The 17,608-nt window shown below is 39.6% G+C and overlaps 1 pseudogene; it reads left to right on the forward strand.

The window, feature by feature from the left end:
- The first annotated feature begins 9,127 nt into the window (after window positions 1–9,127).
- On the forward strand, window positions 9,128–9,614 carry LOC141521275 (NADH dehydrogenase [ubiquinone] 1 subunit C2 pseudogene; annotated as a pseudogene).
- The last annotated feature ends 7,994 nt before the right edge of the window (window positions 9,615–17,608 follow it).

Genomic DNA, 17,608 nt, shown 5'->3' on the forward strand with positions numbered 1-17,608 from the left:
AGTCAAGCCCATGAAGATTCATGGGATCATCAATCTTGAGCAGAAAGAATCGTCAGCGATCATTTAGACATGCATTGTTATTTCATAGAAGAGATATCCAAATGCCAATGAAATTAAATTTCAGGACACAAAGAAATAAGTACCAAAATTGATATCTGTCCCCAAGTCCTTCGATTTATAAAGTCGTAGCTCTTTTTTTATCCTACAAGATAATTCTTAATGTATAAGCCTTATCTTTTCTTTCTTTTCATATTATAAGATTTGGTTGGGGGGGAGAAGAACCATGTTCTATTTATTTTGTGTTCATAATATTACTTTGCATGTAATAGAAATTCAATAAATATAGGTCAAATAAAGAAAATCAGACTTGGGAACAGAGAAATTGGAGACAAAATAAGGAATAACTCTATCAGATTTCCTATATGTATCATTCCAAGAAGCATGGGAAAAAATGAAATGGAGAGAAAAAAAGTGCTATGAACCATGATGAAGATGATTAAGGAGAGTACAGAGCAGCTGTCAAAGCAAATATCTAGCAATATTAATAACTTTATAGCTCACCATGAGACTGTCTCAAATATTTCCAAGAAAATAGAAGCCTTGCTGCTGCACAGTGTAAGTGAGACTAATTATCTAGTGTAGACTCAGAATTTTTCTCATCAGGTACCTTGAGGTGATGATTTTTTCCCCTAAGTTTCACCAGAATGGAAAAATATGTATAACTTAGAAGGAAAAAATACAAAATAATAAAACAAGAGCATAACCACATTCTTTCCATTTATAATTTGGGCCCAGAGCTGATGAGATGCAATATCAGTAGTGTTTGAAACTATTATCCAATTTGGGGGACCAGGTATGATTCAGATAAAATCCTTGAACTGCAGATACTTATCATAAAGACTGTGTGTGTTTTAAGTCTGTTCAACTGAATATCTAAAATCACATTAGAATGGATATGATAGTACCTGGGTTCAAATCTAGTCTCAAGACACTTAATAATTACCTAGCTGTGTGGCCTTGGGCAAGCCACTTAACCCCATTTGTCTTGCAAAAACCTAAAAAAATGGATATTATATAAGGTCATGTTAGTTAATACCTTGATTTCTTCAAATCTAATGTTTGTTTTCATTCCTCATCTAAAAAGAAATAAAAAATTATTTAAAACCTCCTACCTTAACTTGTAATAGCAAATTGGTACAGTGGTTAGAGTACCAGACTGAGGTCAGGAAAATGATCTTCCTGAGTTCAAATCTTCTATACTAGCTTCCAATTTTCCCAGAAGTTTTTATCAAAGAGAGAGTTTTTATCCCAATAGCTAGACTCTTTGCGGTTCATCAAACAGCAGATTACTATAATCATTTTCTGCTATTGTACCTAATCTATTGCACTGATCTATCACTCTATTTCTTAGTCAGTACCAGACAGTTTTGATGACTGATGCTTTATAATATAATTTTAGATCTGTTAAGGAGAAGCCACCTTCTTTTGCACTTTTTTTTTCATTGAATCCCTGGAAATTCTTGACTTTTTGTTTCTCAATATGAATTTGCTTACAACTTTTTTCTAAGTCATTAAAATAATTCTTTTGGAATTTTGATTGGTAGGGCACAAAACAGGTAATTTAGTTTTGGTAGAATTGTCATTTTATTATGTTATCTCAGCCTATCCATGAGCAGTGGATGTTTGCCCAGTTATTTAAACCTGATCAAATCTTTTCATATATTTATTTATTTTTTAAATTTCATCCAATTGTACATGCATATTTACAAGTTACAAAATTTCCTTTCACCCATCCTTTCCACCCCCCTCTCAGTAGGGAACAGTTAGGTTAGCATTTTACATATATATTTAAAAATTAGTAATTTTGGCATTAGGAATTGGGATTAAGGGAAAGAGATACATGAGATAATTTTTATAAAGTGTTCATAGGATACGGTAGAGGTGATTTTTTTTCTTTGTGTTATGTTTTGCTTTGCTTCCTCTGTCTGGGGATAATATAGCCCATAACCAGTCTAATACAGTTGTCTTAGCTCTCTGACTGTACAGAGGAGCTGCTTCTATCGAGGTTGTTCATCTCATAATGTTTTTGATGTATACATTGTTCTCTTTACTCTACTCCCTTTGCTCAGCATTAGATCCCCTAAGTCATTCCATGTTTATCTAGAGTGCATATATAATCTAGTCTTTAGAGTACATATGTAAATTCTCTAGAGACCATCTATGGTTTTTTATAGAACAATAATATTCCATAGTATTCATGCACTAAAACCTATTTAGCCTCAAAGGCATCCCCTCAATTTCCAATTCTTTGCCACTGAAAAAAAAAGAGCTGCTATGAATATTTTGGAACATGTAAGACTTTTCCCATTTTTTAATAATTTCTTCTCAATATAGTCCTACAATTGGAATTGCTGGGTCAAAGCGTATGAATGTTTTATTGCTTTTTTTAGGTTGGATCCATTTACAACTCCAACAGCAAGGCATCAATGTCTCAATCCTCCCACAATCTTTCCAATATTAATCATCTTCCCTTTTTCTCATCTGGGATAGTCTAATAGGTGTGAGATGATACCTCATTGTTATTTTAAATTGTATTTCTCTAATCAATAGTGATTTGGAGCATTTTTTCATGTGATTTTATATATATATATATATATATATATATATATATATATATATATATCTTTAATTTCTTCATTTGAAAACTGTCTGTTCATATCCTTTTGACAATTTATCAATTGGGGTATGACTTGTGACCTTATAAATTTGATACAATTCTCTATAGATTTTAGAAATGAGACCTTTATCAAAACTCCTGGCTGTGAATATTGTTTCCCAGCTTTCTGCTTTTCTTCTAATTTTGGCAGCATTTATTTTATTAGTGCAAAAACTTTTTAAGCTAATATAGTCAAAATCATTCATTTTGCAGTGTATAATGAGCATTAATTCTTGCTTGGTCATAAATTTGGCCCCTTTAAATAGATAAAATAGAGTATTTTTTGGTCTATTGATTTTTCTGTGGTGTTGTTCTTTATGTCTAAATCCTGTACCCATTTTGACCTTATTTTGATATAGGGTGTGCCTGAGTTTAAATATAACCTTAGACATTGTGACCCTGTTCAAGTCACTTCATCCAGTTAGTCTAGGTTTACATATCTATAAAATGAACTGGAGAAGGAAACCGGCACATTATGCCAGGAATTATTGTGAAAAAAAACCAAATAGATCCATGAAGAGTCAGATAAGACTGAACAACAACAACAACTAAACACAGACAGTTACAAGCTAAAGGAGAGACTCAGGGATAATGAACCCATCTGCCTTAATTTCTAGAATATAGTGTCAGTCAAAGAACATTTTACTCTGCTCTGTATGCAGATCATTCTGTGAGCCATTAAGGGGGAAATAGAAAAATTCAGCATATTCTTTAAAGGGGAAAAAGACTCAAGTGAAGCATAAGAAAGGTAAACACAAACAGTGAAATGATACTGATAATTCCTGAAATTTCTCATTTATCAGAGTAGTTAGAAGGAACATATATACACAAGGCACAAGTGGTAGTTGAATTTAAAGGAATAGTACATTAAAAAAGAGTTAATGGGTGAGAAAGAATTGAATTGTGAGAAAGGAAAAGGGGGGTAGAATAGAGTAAGTTATAACATATTAAAGAAAGACAAGAAAAAGCTTTTGCATTTGAGTAAAAGAAGATGAGGGGGAGTGAGGAAAGTCTTACATTTATCATAATCGGCTCAGACATGGAATGACAAACACACACAACTGGGTAGAGAAATCTTACCCCAGAGGAAAGTACCAGTGGAAAAGGATGGAAGAAAGGGAATGGAGGTGTAGGTGATACAAGGGAGAGAAGATTGTGGGAGGGGGTAGTCAGGTGTAAAACACTTTTGAGGAGGGAAGGGGGAAAGAAGAGGAAAAATAGAATAAATGGGGTGGGGGAATGGAATGAAGGTAAATACAGTTAGCAGTAATAACTGTAGGTAAATATTGAAACTGTTTTCTTTGCTAAAGGCCTCATTTCTCAAATATAGAAAGCTGAGTCAAATTTATAAAAACTAAGAGCCATTCCAGAATTGATAATTAATCAAAATAGAGGAACAGTTTTCAGATGTTGTTATCAATGCAATCTATTAAAATCACTTTTCTAAAAATTGTCCTAAGTCACTATCGATAGGAGAAATGCAGATTGGAACAATTCTGAGGTACTACCTCATACTTATTGGACTGGCTAATAGGAGAGAAGGAGAAAATGACAAATGTTGAAGGGAATATAAGACATTGTAGTATTGTTGGAGGAGTCATGACAGGATTCAAAAATTCTGTGGAGCAATTTGTAACTATGCCCAAATAAATATAAAACTATGCCTACCCTTTGACCTAGCTATGCCTGTGCTAGGTCTATATTCCAGAAGAGATTAAAATATGGGAAGAAAAGAATATACATGCATAGAAATACCCTTTGGTATCTCTTTTCTGGATGGTTAGGATTTTGAGATTGAGGGGATGCCAATTGGTTGGAGAATGGCTGAACAAATTGTGGATGTGACTAAGATTAATTGCTGTTCTGTTTTGGGAAATCATGAATAGGATACTCTCAATAAGAAGTTTACAAGAGAAGATGCAATGGGAAATGTAAATTATGCAAAGTAACAGTAATATTGCAAGATGATCAGCTGTTATTGACCTATCTTTTCTCAGTGATGCTATGACCCAAGAGAACTATGAAAGACTTATGTATAATAAAGAATGCTACCCATCCGAAAGACAGAGTTCATGGTGTCTTAATACATTTTGAGGCATATTTCTTTTTTCTTTCAACATTTTTCTTGAGGTTTCTCTTTTTTGTGTGGGGGGTATGTTTACTTTTACAACATGATTATTGAGGTAATGTTTTTTATGACTATATATTTTAACCTATATCAGTTTTTTTTTGCAAGGCAAATGGGGTTAAGTGGCTTGCCCAAGGCCACACAGCTAGGTAATTATTAAGTGCCTGAGGCCAGAATTGAACTGAAGTACTCCTGACTGCAAGGCGTTGCACTATCCACTGTATGCCACCTAGCCACCCCCTAACCTATATCAATTAACTAGCTTTCTCAATACACATATGACTAGATTGAAGATGTTCATTTGACTGAAGGAAAATAAATGAAAAGAGTAACTTTTTTTTTGCTTGTTTTTTACCTTCCAGCTTTGGGGGGAAAAAAGGTAGAATATGAAAATCTAACTTCTAGAATCTGTAACTTCCTTCAAAAATGCATTAATTGGTATTCATTCTCTAGAAGAGAAATATCATTCAGTGTAAACTAGCTTTAGAGTAATTAAAGCAAACAAAAGTGTGAAGACCAGAAAAAAAGACAATATATTTCTCCTGTTTAAGATAGGATTACTTTTGAATATACTGCTAATCTACCTATTACATTTATGGTATACTTAAGGGTAAAAGGGATTAGGTGAAAGGGATTAAAGAGATTTCACAAGTATACTACATACTAGAAAGATTCTAATGAGATTATAATAAAAGACAATGTGTTATTCATAGACTTGGGTAAGTCCAGAGCTTCTAATGAGATCATGTATTCTACCTTCAAAGGTAAATGATGCCAATTTGGAATGGTAGAAATACTCTTTGATGGCTGATTAACCCCAAAATTTTAACAGAGCCTATATTAATACTTAGTATGATAGGGCAGGAAAGTGTGGTATGGTGCGTGTGTATGTGTGTCTGTGTGTGTGTGTATGCGTGTGCATTTAATGCTGAAAGTTCAATGGTGATATATAAATATAGCCTTTCCATAAAGTTCCTAGCTTTTTTCCCTACTGCCCATCCAAAACAAAACAGCAGCAGCAGCAACAAAATATCCTATGACCCAGGTATTAAATATTGATGATATATTTAAATATAAAAGTTTTATTTATCTTTTTTTTAATGAATGTAGAGTTGTATGCAAGCCTTTTCCTTCTGTTCATCTGGTGTGGGATGCCTAAAGCCATAGGCTATGGGGATTATTAGATATGTTTTTCCAAAGAGGAAATAGTCAAACAAAAATGGTCTGCCTGAGACAATTAAGAGATGGAAATACTTACGGAAATTACTTGCAATCAAGCTGCAGCTAAATGAGCTTCTTGATGAGGAAGTCAAATTTATGTTATTTTGAACCAGGAAGAAATATTAAAGGAGTTGAAAGGTGAGCAAAATGTTAGTACAATTGGATCCAGATAGGTTGATAAGAAAAGTTATAAAGGCCACTAAAACCACTGATCTGGGGGAAATACACATACACACAAAAGATGTGTCTGACCCCCTCCTATTTAAAAGCCATACATTAGGACTCTAGAACTTGACCTGATCATTTTTATATTTTGTTCTCAAGTCTGTCATTTACCATTAAGATTTTTATTTGAAAAGAATCCTTTGCTCAAACAATGAACAAATGTGTGTTTCCTCTCCTATCCTTGGCCACCTGAAATTATCTCTTGGCAGGTCTCTGAGTGAACTCTGAAAGAATCTATTTCATAATGAATGCAAAACTACATACAAAGAATGGAAGACATGTGAAGGATTCAAATGGGAAATTTCACATTTTTGTTTCTTTGTTGCTGGATATATATTTTTGCACTCATCTTTGTATGCATCAATTTCTGTGAAAGCAGGCCATTGTCTACTTATATCTGTCTGAATGGATTGACTTTAAAGACTTTGTAATTTTGAAAAGGCATCAAGGAAGACTTTCCTTCATCCTCATTTCTGTTGCTCTTGAATGTTAGGCATAACGAGGTAGAGAAAAGAAAGGTATAATAGACATTCTTATTGGCAGTCAGTCAGTACAAGTATATGTAGAAAGAGATAATATTCTGCTGACATTTTCCCTTATCTTGATTCCCTCTATCCTTTCATGCATAAAGTTTTGCATGAACAGCATTTGAAAAACAAAATTAACAACTCTTGACTGAAATGGACCAGAAACAAAAGATTTCTCATTCAAATAATTCCCTTTAGGAAGGGAATAAGCAGAGTCCAATATGCAAGGATCAACAAGGGATTTAAAGAGAATATATGCATTTAGAAGAATAAATGAGAATGTTGAAATTTCTAAGTAGCATAAGTTTTTCTTTGTTAAACTGGTGACAACATTTCCACAAATTAACCAAGGAAAGAGACCCATAGAGAGTGAGCAAGATTCTTTTTATCTGTTCTCTCAAATTAGTAAATCTCCCTCTGCAAACTATAGGCCATCCTACAGACCAATGACAAGAAAGAAAGAAAGAAAGAAAGAAAGAAAGAAAGAAAGAAAGAAAGAAAGAAAGAAAGAAAGAAAGAAAGAAAGAAAGAAAGAGAAAGAAAGAAAAGAAAGAAGAGTTCTTTTCTAGTGATTCTTACCATTGTTTTTATTTCTTCATTTTTCTTCCCAGCAAATTATATTTTCGAAAATTTTAGAGATTTAAGGGATTTTAGTCATCACCTATTATCTACATCCTTCTGCAGCACATAAATCCCCTTTATAATTGACAGTAGGATGAAAGGCTCTGAGTTATAATCTGAAGATCTGAACTTGAATCCCAGCTATCCCACATACAACTTATATGGGATTGAGCAACTCAATTAACCATACCTAGCCTCAGTTCTTCACCTATAAAATGAAATAATGGAGTTATAGGATCTCTGAGTTCCCTTCCACTTGTCAATCTGTAATCTAATTGTCTTCCAAAAATAATTCTCTAAACTTTCCCTTGATGACCTCTACTAATAAGAAATGCATTGATCTATGAAGCAGTTCCTTAACTAGTTTAAAAAATCTTGACTGCTAGGAAATTCTTTCCAAGATTTAATTCAAATCTACTTCCCTGTCATTTCTAATTTCTAGGGTCTGAATGAGCATGTCTAGTCTCTGAGCTTCCACATGAGATCACTTCAAACAATAATAATGGTAAATAATAACAGTGATGATGATAATAGAATTTATAAATCATTTAAAGGGCTACAAAGTTTTACAAATATTTCATCCTCACAACAATCCTTGAAAGTTGCAATTACTTTCTCTGGTTTACATATGAAGAAACAGAGGCAGACAGAGATTAAGTATTTAGAAGTTAAAGTTAATTTTTCCAGAATTTCAGAGCTAGTTGTGTCTGAGGCTACAACTGAGTTCTGAGTGACCAGTTAAATTGACTCTTTTAAGCCTATCTCTGATCATACTAAATGTCCCTAGTCCTTTATATTACTTAGTTTTTCAATCACCCCCCCCCCCCATTCCAGGTGACCTCTTGTGGACTTGCTTCAACTTGTGAATACTCCTTTGAAACTGTTAACAAACAAGAACACACTGATTTAGATATAATTCTATACAGCATAGAATGCAATGGGTCTTTGCCTTCATTCCTTCTAAAAACTCCATAGTCTAATAGTATAATTTTGCTATTATTTTTATTGTCATAATATTCTATTAAAGTATATTGAACATATTTTTATTATCTCCAGGTAGTTATCATATGAACTTCTCTCCAGAAATGTACATACTGTTTGTATATCTGAGGTATTGAACCTAATTGAAATTAATATTTAATCCTATTCAATTTTATCTGCAAAGATTTGACATCTTGCTCAAATTTACTGATGTAATATTGAATCCTGACTATTTTTTTATCCAGCTATTGCTTTCAATATCTTGTCATCTACAAAGCTTAAAGCATGTTAACTTTTTCTGCAAAAGCATTAATGAAAACTCAATAAATACATCATAGTCAAGGGGGAAAGTTCATTTTGTGATCTTGTTTCAGGTTGACATTGATCAGTTGATATTCTTTAACTATGATCATACAAGCAGTGCTAAATCTACCAGTTGATCCCACAACACTTCCCCTTGTCCACAAGGATATTATAAGAGACTATTAAATGTTTTCTTGAAATTCAAGTTTATGAGAATTTAAGTACTAACTGATCTCTTGGTATTTGTAGTTCAGATGAATAAGCATTACTCTCTTACATTGAACACAATTTGAAAGTATTGAGATCTTTGAATCATAAGACAAAATAAAATCATATACTAGAATATTTAAAGAAAATCAGAGATTTAGCTCAGCCGAATGAGGCAGCGGCTGCGGCGGCGGCGAGATGAGCGTGAGGCCCAACTCCGTCCCGCTGCAGTTCTGCCCGACGAGGCCCGGGGCCTGCCGCCGCCCGAGCTGACGGACCCGCGGGTCCTGTACTCGGGCTTCATGGGCTACTGCGCGGGCTTGTTAGACAGCCTGCTGAATCGGCGGCCCGTGGCGACCACGGGTTTGCACCTCCAGTTCCTGTATATCACTTCATTCTTTTTTGTGGGATATTACCTTATTAAACGCCAGGACTTTAAGTATGCTGAAAGGGACCGTGATATGTTTCAGTATATGAAATTGCATCCAGAAGATTATCAAGAAAAAGAAAAGAAAACTTTTGCTGAAACTCTTGAAGACTTTCATCCAGTTCGCTGAAACTTCTCACTGCCTGTTTTTTTTTCTTTCCCAAGAGCTTTTGTTGATGAACTCAATGGGATGTATTTCTAATACATCTCAAATTCATGTATAATGAAAAAATTAAGGTCTTATAATTAAATGAGTGACATAAAAAAAAGAAACTCAGAGATTTGAGAGAAAAAAAGTAAAAATCTGGATAACTTGTTTTATCAGCAATGGAGTTCAGCTTCCCAAGTTTCATCTAGGTCTTAATATTCTAACTAAAAAAGTTTTTCAGCAAAACAAAAAGAAGTAAAAGTTAAAAAATGAAAGGAAACTCTTCAGTCCTCTACTATAATGTGCAATGCACAGGTAAAAGCAATTTACCATTATATATGATAATTATATCTAACAGTACTGAAATAAGACTTACCTATCAATGTATGAAATCTAATTTTATTGACAATATAAACATCAAACACTTCTAGAAATAAGGGATCAAATAAACCACCTAATTTCTAGAGGTCTAATATTTCTCTCCATCTAGCCAGAGGCTGCATGTGATCCTCCAAGTCAGCATTCTGGCAAGTCTCCAACAAACAGCCCTGCTGTTTATTGAACAAGAGATGCTAGCATTTCCAAGTTTGGGGACATAGGAGTTAGTCTAGTCATGACCTAATTGCAGGTTGATGGCTGGATCCTGTATTCAGGCATATATGATTCTTGCTAAAAGTGTTTACAAAGTTTTGGTTGGTTTCAAAACTCATATGATTAGCAAGTATTTATTAGTTATTTATTATATTTGGGACACACACATGATTTGCAGTTGTTTACCAGTCATGGTACACAGAGATATGTATTATGAGTGATTGTTTAACAAATCTAGGAGAAATACTCATGTCTGTTGTTGTTTACCAAATTTAAGGCATATTTTTAGCATATTTAAGCCATTACTAAGATATAGAGCTGCAGTTTCTCTCTCTCTCTCTCTCTCTCTCTCCCCACACACACACCTCCACCCCCATCTCTCTGCCATCTCTCTGTCTCTTTGTGTCTCTCTTTTTTGTCTCTTTGTCTCTCTCTGTATGTGGGACTGGGTCTGTGTCTCTCTCTCTAACTCACTGTGTGTGTGTGTGTGTGTGTGTGTGTGTGTGTGTGTGTGTGTGTGTGTGTGTGTTTGTGTGTCTTTCTCTGTCTCTCTATGTCTGGCTCTCCATCTCTGTCTCTGTCTTTGTCTCTCTGCTTTCTATCTCTGTCTACCTCTCTAAAAACAGAAACATCTTCAAGTACTTAGTCTCAAAATAGAATTTCCCATCTTAAGTTAAAATTCTTATTCCTTTTTCATTCTACTCACTGGATATTGTCTATTCCTGCAATTAATTAGGATGATATATAAATAAGATTGCAACAATACTTTAAATGATCAGTATAGCAATTCGGAACATGATATGTTCATGTTGTTTTGAACTGGAACAAGCAATATGGACAAATATTAATAAAATGTCAAACATTAAAATATCAGTAAGCTATTGATTGTCCAGGAGATTTTCCAATTTAGGGTTTTCCAATTGTTTTTCATATCTTGTCTTCTGTAGACCAAGAATACTATTCATCTACAACAAAATATTTCATTGGTTCTTAATTTCCTTCTATTCTTTCTAATATCCTACAGCTCATTGCCTAGTAATAATAATCATATCAGAATCCAATCTAATTATTTTGCTGCTATGACATTATTTAGTAATATCTAAGCAAATATCACTGAATTTTGGTAAGATTGTTGCATTCCCTATACTTCTAATGGAGGTATATAAGAAAGAATAAACACATGTATCCCATCTATTTTCAAGTAAAGTTCATACAAGATGTCATTCTGAAGTGTCATGATATTTTTTTCATTGTGTATCCTTCTCATCACTAGAATGATAAAGGAGGAACTGGACATAGAAAAAAAGAAACAATCAAGGGGTGGCTAGGTGGCATAGTGGATAAAGCACTGGCCCTGGAGTCAGGAGTACCTAGGTTCAAAACCAGTCTCAGAAACTTAATAATTACCTAGCTGTGTGGCCTTGGGCAAGCCACTTAACCCCATTTGCTCTGCAAAAACCTAAAAAAAATAAAAACCAATCAGTTAAAGGAAAATAACTCAATAGATTTTTATATGTAAAGACCTGAAATAATTTATCAGTTCCATCTGGTTTCCTGATGCAATTAATTCGTGATTGGGAGTAGGAAGTTTTGTTTCACTATATTTTGATTCCTTCAGTAATGACTCCTTCTTTTATCAATTGTCTGAATCAAAAGTGGTATTCCAGTTTTAAGTTAATCTGTAGGCATGGGATAATTTTCCCAAAGTCTATTATTTAATTGATTTACTTAGGCTTTAACAACTATTTTCTAATTGATAACCTTGGTTTCCCCAAAGAATTTAACATGAGTCTTAAGCACACCATTAAGTCTTTTTATTATCCCTGTTGTTTGAGCATTTTATGATGAATGATAGCTTCACACAATTAATTGAACTTTACACCAAGTCCTAATTTTGTGAGTAGTAAAGAATGATCTCTGAATGGTCTTAATCATTACAGAATGAATGAAACAAACAATTAACAAGCTTTATCCTTCTATAGTAATCAGTATTCATTTATATTCAGTGAAGTACAAAGTTTAATCTTATACAAGTACAAATCACCATTGCTGTCATTTTTGTTGTTGTTCCTCCTTCATTCTCAAAGAGGATCAAGAAATCAGGGAGGTCATGTCTGTTGGGGGCGGGGGGAAGAGGCTTGGCGGTCGCTTAGAGGGGAAACATAATCACCTTATAAGGGAATGTTACAGAACTCGGCCCCTCATTGAGTAAGAGTTCATGGGAGGGAGGACAGAGGGGATAAAAGGGTCTGCTGAGAGGTTGGGGGAAGCGGGAATGTGATCACAGAAGAATAAAGACTCATGACCCACCTCAGGCGCTCTGTCTGGTTCTTCCCCCATCAAAGAGTGGGGGCCGGAGGTACCCCGAAGACTCACCATGCGTTGGACTGGTGAGTAAGAGGACGGACTAGCATTAAGAAGCCGGCGTTGTAAATAAAAACCCGGCAAGTGGTGCCGAAACCCGGGACCTGATTTTGCTAGGGAACGTCTGAATCCGCTGGTCGGATTCTCCAGACAGCCTCGGTCGTTTCTGACCGGGAGGAAGGAGAGGGCGTTTACTCTCAGATATTGCCTGAAGGACATATCCCTATTGTGTTGACTATGCTTTCTTTCCCCTCCCTTTCTCCTTCTGCTCTAATCACACTCCTTGCCGTGCTGGCCTGTCTGATTGTGCCCTGCTTCCTCCTTCTCTTTTGCCGAACGGGAACTTTCCAGTTCTGCCACCTGTTAGGATTGCAGCCTCGGCTAGTAGACAGCATGGGGGGCCGGAATAGTATTCCCGCCTTTGAGCCGGAGGAAAAAGAGGCCGTTGCAGGGCAGCTTTATAAACTCTGCGCTAAGCATGGTCGTAAATTACCTATCAAGACGTGCCGTGCTTTTGTTGAGAATATCTGGAACATCTGCCCTTGGGTGCAACATAGTGGGATCCAACCAGATAAATGGAAGGTGGTAGGGCAGCAGATGGCCTCCTATAATGACACCTGCCCGGGAAAACTGACCCCCGAGGATTTTACAGTGTATAAGATAGTGGATGCAGCCCTGCATCCCCAGAAGGTGACTTTAGCACGAACAATCAGCACTCAGGTGGGTAGCTCGTTGGCGGGATCAGATTCAGAGAGCTCAGAGGAAGAGGGAAGGCCACTCCCTCCCCTGTATCCGTGGGAGGAACTTAGAAGAAACAATGGGGGAACAAGGGGCCCCCAGGGAGAAGATTCAGGGCCGGAAGTTTCCGAGCGCGGGAAGGGAGGGGTGCAAACAGCCCTCAGGGGTGGCAGGAAGAGGAGCGTGAGTAGGTGGGACCGGGAGGCTGCTGACGAGGAGGGAGAAGTCCGCGCTGATTGGACAGCTGCCGCGCCCCAGGCTTGGCGGCCCAGCCAGGAAACAGAGGCAAAAATCCCCCGTGTTCCTTGTCCGCCCTTCAGAGATCCCCTCAAGGGCTCCGCCCATCCGGCCTACTTGCCACCAGTGCCTCCATAGCAATAGAGAAAGGGGAGGAGGTGGACTGGGATGACTGGGGCCTCTACCCGGTATTTACGGACCCCCTTACCGGAGCCCGAGACTACCGCCCTGTCCCTTTTAAGATGCTTAAGGAACTTAAGGAGGCCGTGACTAAATACGGCCCAAACTCCCCTTATGTAAAAAGACTGATGCAAAACCTCTTTGCTACGCACCCTTGGACCCCTGCTGACTTTGACGAAATTGCAGCCGCGTGCCTAGATGCCTCCTTATATTTAGCTTTTAAGGCTCAGGCCCGCAGAGAGGCCTCTAAGCTGGCAAAATCCCGGGGTTATACTCCCCTGGATTTAGCCATTGACCTCCTGTGTGGAACTGGAGCCTATACTGACCCTGCTGTTCAGGCCCAGTATGGCCAGTTTGAGCTAGAGACTGTTAAAGAAACACATGTTGCAGCTTGGGATAAGATTGGAGCCATGAAAGGGGGGAGAGCCACACAGAAGCTGGTTGGGCTGAAGCAGAGAGCAGATCAGACACCCCTCTCATTTGTGAACGAGGTTAAAGAGACAGTGACTCGTATAATGGGAGACACCCCGGGATCTGATCTACTTATGAGACAATTGATTAAAGAGGGTCTTCGCCCCAAAGGGATCGCAGCCATTAGCAGCCTTCCCCCCGATGCTTCATTAGAAGAAATTGTTGACAAATTGCTGGACATGCCCAGCGAGGATTCAATTCAAGCCTTAGTGACTGCCATGGAGAACCGGGAGGATAGCCTCCTGACCGCCCTTCACGGTATGCAGGTGAGACCCACCTGTTTTGGGTGCGGAAAGCCAGGGCACCTCAAAGCACAGTGCAGGCAGCGGCCCCCCTCCACTTCAGTTCCGACCTGTTATTCCTGTGGAAAACCAGGTCACATAGCCAGGTTCTGCCGATCCAAAGGGAAGTCGGGAAAAGGGAAAGGGAGGGGCCCGGCCGCGGGGCCCCCCCCCGTGCTCGAAGACAGCGGCCCCATTACTGTGACTATCCCTGTGAGGGTTGACTATAGAGAAGGGACACAGCAGAGAGAGATCGGGCCTTGGGAAACCTCGATGATTCCCATTGAGCTAAATATTTTCCCAGCGCTCATCACAGGGGCTGAGAGATGTGTGGACTTAGTCACCCATACCCAGGTCATTTTTGGTCCCGGAAGTCCCACATCCGTAAGGGTCACAAACCCCCACCCCTTTCCCACCTTGGTAAAACAGGGCCAAGAGGTAGGAAAGGCGCTGCCCTTGCGGACCCCTCCCGCTCATGTGAACTGGGTCCACCCGGTCAGCTCTGGGCGACCACTGTTAACCGTCACGGTGGAAAATCAGAAGCTCGAAGGGATAATTGACACTGGAGCCGATTGCTCTGTCATAAATAGGGGACAGTGGAGGCGCGAGTGGCCACTCCTACAGAGCCCTCAAGCAGTGACGGGGGTGGGGGGCAATAGATCTGCCATGAAAGCAGCACACGCCTTACGGTGGTCAGCTTTGGAAGAATCTGGACTCTTCACCCCACTGTGCCTACCCGACCTCCCTTATGCATTATGGGGTAGAGATATCTTGAGCCAGCTTAACCTGACACTTGCCACCCCTGATAGCCTGCGGGGAAATTAATTGGGGCCACTCTAGAGATGAGCTTTTCCCCCAGAATAACATGGATTAATAAGAAACCTATTTGGGTTGAGCAGTGGCCCCTGACAAAAGAAAAGCTCATCGCCCTCACAGACATAGTAATGACCCTCCTGCACGAGAACAAAGTGGAACCGTCCCTTAGCCCGTATAACTCCCCCGTCTTTGTCATAAAAAAGAAAAGGGGGAGTTGGAGAATGTTGATTGATCTTCGGGCAGTAAATGCCAACATGGTACCCATGGGGACCCTCCAACCTGGTCTCCCTATGCCCACTGCAGTCCCGCAAGGGTGGACTATTATAGTGATTGATGTTAAAGACTGCTTCTATAGCATTCCCCTCCACCCGGAGGACAAAGAAAAATTTGCCTTTTCCCTCCCCGCGATCAATTTCCAAGCCCCCAGTAAACGTTATCAGTTCACCGTCCTACCTCAGGGAATGGCCAATAGCCCCACCCTGTGCCAGCTTTACATGGATACTCTGCTACATCCTATCTTTTTAAACAGAAAGGGGGAGTTGGCAGGTCACTGACCCATTCAGACCTGTCTCAGGTACTATTTACCATGAATTTTCAGGGATGACGGCACTACAGCCGCCCAGAGATTTTTCTCCCCAAAAGGACATGCTAAGAAAGAACCAACGCTCCTGCCCTCTCCCACCAAGGCCCTACCAGGCTCTAAAGTCATGTGGAGAGATGAAGAGGGAGGTTGGCATGGCCCTGTAACGGTAAAGAACAGAAGACAGGGCCACCTGTCATTTCATCCCGAGGATAAGATAGAAGAGCCAGAAAGATGGCTCCCTGTTTACAAGATAAGAGACCTTGATTAATGCCCAACCCTACGGGGTGAGAGGAATTTCTTTCCTTTTCAGGCCTTCTGATCATCGTAGGGATCCTTGGAGGTGCTCCATCTGAAGGAAATCCGACATGGGGAATACTCCGAGTTATTCCCTCTCCCCTTCCGGTAACACGGAACTCCCCGATCTACCCTCACCTGCTAGTGACCAATACATCGATGGGGCTCCCTTCTGCCTCGGTGGGGCCCCTCATGTGTGGCCACAGGGGAAGACATCGAGGATCCCATACCATGGAGGGATTGCCAGATGGCGGGAGGGTACCCCCTTGAGGGTGAACAAGGACGCTGATTCTGGGAATCACCCTACTTGTTGTCTGTTTCTGCCGCCTAGCTAGGCGACAGAGGGGCTATATGCTTCTTACTCAGAAAGCCTTCATGGCCATGGAGACGGGGGAGGATCCCCAAGTCTGGCTAGCCGCCATGCATGACGTGTGACACCTAGGGGTAAGACGAGGTAAACCCCAAGACGGGCAACTTCTCCTGACCCAGCCACCTAAGACGGGCAAGGTCCTGGGTTGAAGGAGATGACCTAAGACAGGGTTCCTCGCCCCCGGCGGATCCCCAAGTCTGGCTAGCCGCCATGCATGACATGTGACACCTAGGGGTAAGACGAGGTAAACCCCAAGACGGGCAACTTCTCCTCACCCAGCCACCTAAGACAGGCCCTGAGGGTGTCGGGCGCCTAGGACGGGCAAGGTCCTGGGTTGAAGGAGATGACCTAAGACAGGGTTCCTCGCCCCCGGCTATCAGAGGCCAGTAGAAATGACACCGCTTAAGGCTAACCTCAGCACCGCTTAAGGTCACACCAAGTGATAACCTTGTAAAACAGAAAGGGGGAGATGTTGGGGGCGGGGGGAAGAGGCTTGGCGGTCGCTTAGAGGGGAAACATAATCACCTTATAAGGGAATGTTACAGAACTCGGCCCCTCATTGAGTAAGAGTTCATGGGAGGGAGGACAGAGGGGATAAAAGGGTCTGCTGAGAGGTTGGGGGAAGCGGGAATGTGATCACAGAAGAATAAAGACTCATGACCCACCTCAGGCGCTCTGTCTGGTTCTTCCCCCATCAAAGAGTGGGGGCCGGAGGTACCCCGAAGACTCACCATGCGTTGGACTGGTGAGTAAGAGGACGGACTAGCATTAAGAAGCCGGCGTTGTAAATAAAAACCCGGCAATGTCATGCAAGTGAATTGGATTTAAATTAGAAATGCCTGGGCAAAGTCACTAGCCTGGCCTTCTTCTCCAGAGTGGTCTAGCAATCAAATATGCAGATAGCCTTGCTGGCAGTAAGGTCACAATTCCCCACTATACACTGTCTTATAAAACTAGGTGGACCAATGTAATCTACTTTCTTGACTATTTCTGTAGTGAAAATGATCAAGATTTTTGGCAAACAGGGAAGAGCAGCATAGTGGATCGTATTACCACTTGCCTTTTCCATAGTCCCATGTTCTTTCCAATTTTCTTATGAACTCATTTCACTATTATTCTATATAATTCCTTTTACTATCCTTTTTTTTGTCTACATTAATTTCCTAATGGAATTTTCCC

The sequence above is a fragment of the Macrotis lagotis genome, chromosome 1 (assembly GCF_037893015.1).
Source record: "Macrotis lagotis isolate mMagLag1 chromosome 1, bilby.v1.9.chrom.fasta, whole genome shotgun sequence".
NCBI classification, from domain to species: domain Eukaryota; kingdom Metazoa; phylum Chordata; class Mammalia; order Peramelemorphia; family Peramelidae; genus Macrotis; species Macrotis lagotis.